The 7,739-nt window shown below is 42.3% G+C and overlaps 1 protein-coding gene across 5 annotated transcripts in view; it reads right to left on the bottom strand.

Moving 5' to 3' along the window:
• The window catches only part of klhl29 (kelch like family member 29), a 225,089-nt gene that overhangs the window by 91,668 nt on the left and 125,682 nt on the right, over positions 1 to 7,739 (bottom strand). The window lies entirely within an intron of this gene.

Here is a 7,739-nt window from a genome sequence, read left to right on the forward strand (position 1 = left end):
TTAAAAGAAATCCATATTTCTTATATAAAACACTTTGAAAAGGGTCAATTTGACCCAAGGACAACACAAGGGTTAACTCTTTTACAAGTGGGAAACAGCGTTTAGTGCTCGCCACGTGTTTTCATGGGGAGTCCAACATTTTCCACAGTTCTCCACATGACGGGTGCACGGCAACCTGCTTAGACTAGTGTTTCAGAGTGGGCGAAGCTTGATGTGCTTCACATTGTGCTCGTTTAACCTTGAATTATGATAGAATGTCACCACGAAACTAAATGAGCTGAAAGATTCTGCTTACCTGTCACTAGAACAAATCTGACAGAAATAAAGAAATCTTTGCACCACAAAAGATTCACAGATACTTCACAGCCACCGCACTGTCTCTACAGGAGATCAAAAGAAAAAGCCTTATTTCTGAGAATGTCTTGAATGAAAAAACATGACAAACAACGGATAAAGTTTTCAGGCTCTGTGTCATAAATGTCATATCTCAGTAACCTGGGCATCACCGAAAATCCCAGATTTCTCTGACATATTCACCCGACCAGTCGTATGAGTCATGCAATCGGAACTAAACATTCTGATGCTTCCGACAGTACCTCAAGGCAACTTTCTGTTCATTTGGTAGGTTCATGTGGTCACAAGTGTGTCCACGATTAAGTCTGTCAGTGTCAGCAGCGCATATGTAGAAAGGAGTTACATGGCATTTACGAGAGAGTCTCAGTTCACAAAATGAAGTGACTGGGGCAGAAAGAAGGAAAATGACATGTGTTGAACACTGAATTAACTAATAATTATAAACTAATGAGTTCAATTAACTGCTCCGATGATAAGTGGCGGTTGCTTCCTGCCAGTGGAAGCAGACAGAGGTGTGCAGCGGGGGTGATGGCTCTGATTGGCCAACTGAAAGCCAATTGCAATGCTAGGCAATTACAGCCAATCACACAACAGACAACTACAGTATACAGCATCAATTTACAGTATGTATGTATATACCAGAAAAAGAAGACCATGTTTTTTGGAATGCATTTAAATGAATTTAGAGTAAATAACCGTTCTCCATGGCACAATTGGATGTCACTCCTAAATTGTTTCTGTGGCCAACAGACCCGTTTACATTAATAACAAGCGTTAGCCATATTGTTCCATGGCAACAGCCTCTGATTGGATGATTTATGTTTCCTCTGTCACTCTGAGCATTGGGCAAATTGCTCATTGAAATTAAGCAATACGGCTACCCAGTTACTCGGAATGCTTTCAAAACTCACATTGGTTTTAGATGAATAGGTTGAGAACCACACTGATTAATTATATATTAATACATTACAATTACTCTTAAATGCCTTAATATTGAAATCCCAGCTTCTTACTGTGGCATTTATATGTCTATTATGCTTTCCATTTTATAAATTGGTCTGAGCAGCTTTTTGAAAAGAAAATCCAAAAGCTCCTTAGTTCTAATAGGAACTGCTTTTGGGAACTGAAACAAAATGCTTTAGGAATACAGGCGTGCGTGCTGAAGAAAGCCCACTCTTTATTAGTCAGGCCGAGCTTGAAGGTGCACTACGAGCTCCTGCATGGTCCCTTCTGTTGACGGTCCACGTAAATTTCAAACCAAACAGAGCTAGCTCGCCCCTCCTCCTGTGTTTCCGTAAACTAACTGACGCTGTAACTAACCCCCACCCCCGCTGATGCTAAGAGAAACGCGTGCAGCCATGCATATTCAGAACCAAAACACACATGCTAATGTAACTACACACAAATAAACACACACACAAGCACAGACACACACACACGCACACACACACACACACACTCGACTTTAGGCAAGACAATGTCATCAGAGAATAATCCTAATAACAATGTTGCTGGCTGGTGTAGATAATGTACTGTATGCTCGGAGGGGGATTTGATTAGAACTGAGTGGGTGTGCATTTGCAACAATTCTCCATCTACCCTTTTAATTACATTGCTAAGTTACTATTTCATTCAAATTACTGCAAAGACCAGTGACCGAGACCACTTTCTAACCCATAACATGAATATACCCCCAGTGGGAAAAAACAAGTCTAATTGAGTGAAATGAATCATCTGGACACTGGTCTTGCATCAGTCTGAATGCAACCATTCAGGGAACATCTGCGCAAACGGTCTAGGTTTCATTTGTACTTACACCTGACAGGGTTGACTGAGCATCCAAGCTCTTTTGGAGAGCCCAGTTGTGCATGCAACCACATAAGAGCGTGTCACACTTAGTCACATGCAGAACCGAGAGCGGCTCAGTCCAAACAAGTGCTGGTTTCTGTTCCAGTTTTACTGGATCGCTTCTGTTCCAAGCACTCACCGAGAGTGAGACTTGACCTTAAATCCCGACAGAACGGCTGCAACAAATACCGAGCTTGTCTCCGGGCCCTCAGTCGGGTAGCCTGTCCGTTCTGGCATTTCATCATCCAAAGTCAGAGTTTTCGTCTGACTGAAAACGCTATCACCCAAAGGCAGTGGGAGAACACACTCACAACAAGCCATGCTTTCTTTTAAAAGCTCGCCCCACAAAACTGAACTGATACTCATATCTAAGCTGTCAGCTGGCATTCTTAAACAACACAGTTTATAATTGACCGAGCACATAGTTGTTGCACATGGGGAGCCGAACCAAGATTAGGAAGGAATTACCAACATGCCGTGGTATTAGGAGGTGTAATGGGAGGCAGCAGAGACTGCTACTACTGTTACAGCAATACAAATGATTGCCACTTGGGCCTAAAATTCAAAATTTAGTCAGTCAATATTGAAACTGTTGCACTTGCTCGGCACCCCAATCTGCACCTTAACATTTCCATTATTAACATGAATATTTTCATGTGTCAACATCTGTCAAGGTGTCCAACATAGTCACTGTAAAAAATGATGCATAAAACATAGGGTATTTGAATGTACCATAATTGTGTTTACAGCTCTTTTTTCTCAGAAATGCAAGCTCAGCGAGACCATGAACATAACAAAAGTTCAAAGTTGTGGTTGACCTGCTCCATAAAAGGCACCTATAGAGGTGCCATTAGGGAAATCCAAAGTACGGCTGCCCTTTAAACGGTAAAATGACTATATAAATCATGGGCAAACCCCTTTAAGGTTAGCTGTGAAGTTGATTTACTTTTCTGAGTTAACCGTGCAAATATACCAAACATAAAACAAAGTGCAAACTCCACTTAAATTCTAATTAAAAGTTGCCTTCTCCTCTGCTGGGCCGACTGCGGCCTGGAACCAGCGGCCTCAGCTGTGCCAAGCACTCCTAGCCTTCACATTCAGGGAGCCGGCATGTACTTGTGGTCGAGCACAGCTGCCAGCGTACGTGTGAGAGAATGTAGCTATGCTGCCCTGCTTATCTTACACCTCGACTGGGTTTATGAGTTTGGTTTGAGCACATGCCTTACAGGCTTTGCCATGGTTGATGCTTGGCTCCGTGTTACTATGTGTTTTCTTCCAGAGTTGACCCTAAACAAGAGGGTGAGGCAACTCAACACAGAGGAAAGAGGAAGAAAATAAATTCAATGTCACCAGTGCAGCTCAAGATAAATGTCACATCTCCCCCTGAAGACAACGTGTGTTTACCGGGTAACTTTTGTGAAAGTCATAGCAGCCCGAGCAGAAAGGTTGGTGTTGGGGTCAGGTTGTGCGTGTGGGAGTCTTCTCAGCAGACTGCACACCTGAGATGAGCTCCCAGAGCCTACTGTGGAGTCAGGCGAGTAATCTTTGCATTTTAACTTATTTTTTTTTTTATCCCTCGCTCTCTCGTTTCTTTCCCTCTCCACCTTTCCATCTGCTTCTCTCTCTATCTCTCTCCAGGGATAGAAAACAATCTATTAGACGATTAGACTGCCCCACAAGTTCCAATTGTGTCCAGGCTACGCTCCAGTGCTTATATATGGCTGGTGTGTCCTTGTAAACTTGTAATCTAAGTTTAACTCTCCCATAATATTTTTATTTTCTCCTGCTCTCCAGCAAGCTGCATTACATAAGAAAACAATGCATGTAACGGAGAGAGAAGAGAACAATGGGTACAACGGCTTACTGTAGCAGAATAATGATAGCCCCAGCCTCTACCGACAAAGCACATTCTGTAAATGCTAATAGGCTGGTTGCATAGTGCTGTTAAGGCATCTCATCATGTCCTATCTTACTGCTAAGAAAGACCTTTAAGTGTATAAAGCTTACAGGGCACGCTACTAGCCTACAAAGACCTCCTGATTGCAATTCAGGGCATTATCGTTTGTCTTAGTCACAGAAGAATTATCTATCTTCACATGCAAAGCCTGTTGCTAACTGGAATAATGAGATGTGGAACGGGGGCCATTCTTGCTAATGTCTGGTCCTGTCATTAGTATTTATTAGATGGACTGCGAGCATTATCAAAGCCATTTAAAAAGTTTCTGGGCAAGGAAAAAGTTGGACTATCCACTCGGCTAAGTGAACACACCGTGAACATTAGCGAGCTAATGCTGCTGAACCTCTTCTGGATTTCTTTTGCTGAGACGTTACAGCGCATCTGCTGCTGTTTTGGATACTGTTGCGATTATGCCTTCTCATTAGTGAAAAACATCCGTTATTGACTAACTTCCTGGTAACATCTGCTGTGTTTACACTCGGCCTCATTGATAATGCATTACTGCCTATTTCAGGGCTGATGTGCGGAATACCACATTGACATTTGGCTTACTTTAGGTGCAACTTCCATTCACTTTAACATTACTTTACACACACATCTACTGGCTCCCATATAACTGAGGGCAGTGGACGTTTCATGTAAGAAAATGGCACTGTTCCAGTTCAAGACTTCTACCGCAACAGGGTCACACTTCATCTCAAATCCAGGCAACATATTTACTCTGTGTATATTCTATAATCTGGGATGGGAGCAAAAACAAAGATTAAAACGGGGGTCTACATTTTCATTTAAAATGCTAAAAACCAGTGGTGGGACATTACTAAGTACAGTTACTCCAATACTGTACTGCGAAGCTTATAAAAAAGGGATCATTGCTACTGATTAAATATCAACTGTGTAAACCATATAAAACAGTTTTGTGTCTGATGTACTCAGGTAACCTTTAACTACCTGTCGTGTTCCCAATGTCTTCATTTCAACTGATTTTAAACTGGATGTTACTTAACACTATTAATCATATTGAAGTAGATACTGTCAATATTTAACCATTTGGAGTGGCAGAAGCTGGATGTGTCAAACATTAAATCATTACTTTTAGCTAATCTTTTCAGCAATTTATCCGCCATTTTAATTAACTATTTACATAACTTACTGTTCATACTTGTCTGTTTGCTAGCTAACTAGTTCTCAGGCATTGTCAGTATATTGGTTCAGGTGTACAGAACCCAATATCCCTCATGTTGTCCTCGGGTCAAATTGACCTATTTTCCAATATCAATGTTCTTTTTAATTCCCCAAAATAACATGATTGATTCCACACAACGCTCTTTGGCAAGTACAAATCTCTACTTTCATTCATTTCATTCATATAGCATTTGAAAAAAGAATTGAAAGACTGAGTAAAAGTTGACATATTCCAGTCTGTGGTTCTCCATCAACATCCATTCCTTTAATTTTAGTCTAAATAATTCCTAATTTCTGCTTTTCTTACTCAAACATTAGGTATAATTTCCTATAAATGAAGTGTGACCATAAATTCGAAAAAATAACTGTAAAACTAAAGTTAATAAGCTAGTGTTACGTAGTGTTGAAAACAAAGTGAAACATTGGAAAAAGCGCCAAAGGCACAAAAACGTAAGAAAAAGTTTAAAACATCGATAAAAAGCATCAAGACCACACAAAGGGATACAGCCATTACAAGTACATTTCTAATAATACTGTACTCAAGTAAGATTGTAAATGTAACTTTTACTGGAGTATATTTACAGTTATATTGTGATATTTTTTACCCAAGTAAAGGAACACTTCTTTTACCTCTGCTAAAAACTGAGCAAGCAACATAGACTAAAAGTAGGCTGCTGTAGGCTCAATGCAAGCAAACAGCCAACTAAAAATAGATAAAAATCAAAACCAGAAAAGTTTAGCGTGGTGACAGGTCATTTGATAAATATAGCTATATAACCTTGTCAATGGCAAAGCTATTCAACTTACTGATAATACTACAACATATTTTGTGCGGCAAAAGAGAGAGAGAAATATAAGAGAGCACTGTTGGTGGCTGAGGGTGAAAAACGCTCTACTAGCACTAATGTTAGCGACGCATGGGAGCCAGCACACAAGGGAGACAGACAGGACAGTGAGGAATATGAGGACGAGGACGAGGACGAACAAAACGAGTAAGGGGAGGATAAAGAGAGAGAGACATGGATAACAGATCTAGGGAACTAACCGACACGGAACGACGAGCCTGCTGTGGGTCTGGATGTGGATTACCACAAGCAGCAGAGCTGGAGACCAATGCTGCGGGAGGGAGCGGAGCAACAGGTACAGTAAGAGTGGCTACTTCAGAAGGTCGGATCAACCATGTTCTATTATGGAGCAGCTGGCTCGGATGATTTATTCATTGGGGTTGTGCATTGATATGTCTATGTTTCGGTGTAGTTGTTTATAGCACGGGAGTTTATGTTTATAGCATGGGAGTTTACATTGGCTGTCAAAAGGGCCTTTTGTTCTCAGTCCGTCACTGGCCATAAATCCTATTTTTTTTCATTGCAGCTTTGACAGACAGGCTATGGGACCTTGAGTGTACCTCTAACAGTACCAGATGATTAAAGTGAAGAGGCATAAAGAATTCTAATAAAACGTGAAGTGCTTACAATTGTCGACCAGCTATCTGAGGCTCTTGACAGAAAGTACAGACGTTTTGTGAACGTAATGAGGGAAAAGAGACGATCCGATTGGGCGTTTCAGATAAAAACCGCCATCTGACACTTGGTCCAGCTGTCAGAGGCGTGACTGGACTGCTCTTTTTCTCTCTTTAATCCTTTTAATAAGTTTTCCACTGCCACTGATAACCAAGGAATTACCAGGCAAAAAAACAAGAAACAAAACAGGCTATTAGAGAAACCAGCATCAGTGGAGTAGAGAAAGCAGGGAGGCGGAGAGAAAAGTTAGAGAAGCATGGAACAGGTGGCAGGTATGGAAAGGAAGGAAGATACAGAGAGAGACGGGGGGGGGGGTGCTGAAAGTGATGCTGAGAGACAACAGCATGGGTGTAGTGATGTGGGAGTGGAGCTGGAGCAAACAGACAAGACAATTGTAGTGAAGAGGACAGGTGGAGAGGAGGTGAGGAGGAGAGTATTGGTTGGGGAGAGGATGGAGGAGGGAGGAAGGCGTGGATGCGGCGCCCCCTCTAGCGTGGCAGGGAGCAGGGCGGCTGCTCCCTGGCTGCACTGCGTCTCTGATTATGCATGTAGGAGCCGGGCTTTCAGGCTCCGGGTCCTGCAACTGTGCCGCCACCGAGCTTTATCTTGAAATCCCTGTGATTAATGAAGCCGGCGCCGCGTTCTGCATGGAGGAGACGGATGCGGAAGGATCAATCTTAATGAGCTATCCGCCGTCCCTATATTAACTGTGGGGGGATATAATGTATGGGGCTCCTGGCGGGGCTCCTCTCCTTTAAAATACGATAACGAGGGAGAGAAAGAACGAGGGCACGCAGCTTTCCTTCCTCCGCTTATGACACTCTGCCGCTGCTCACCTCACGTTTCCTCTCCTCCTCCTCCTCCTTTTTCGCTCT

The sequence above is a fragment of the Etheostoma spectabile genome, chromosome 18, assembly GCF_008692095.1.
Source record: "Etheostoma spectabile isolate EspeVRDwgs_2016 chromosome 18, UIUC_Espe_1.0, whole genome shotgun sequence".
In the NCBI taxonomy this organism is placed as follows: Eukaryota; Metazoa; Chordata; class Actinopteri; order Perciformes; family Percidae; genus Etheostoma; species Etheostoma spectabile.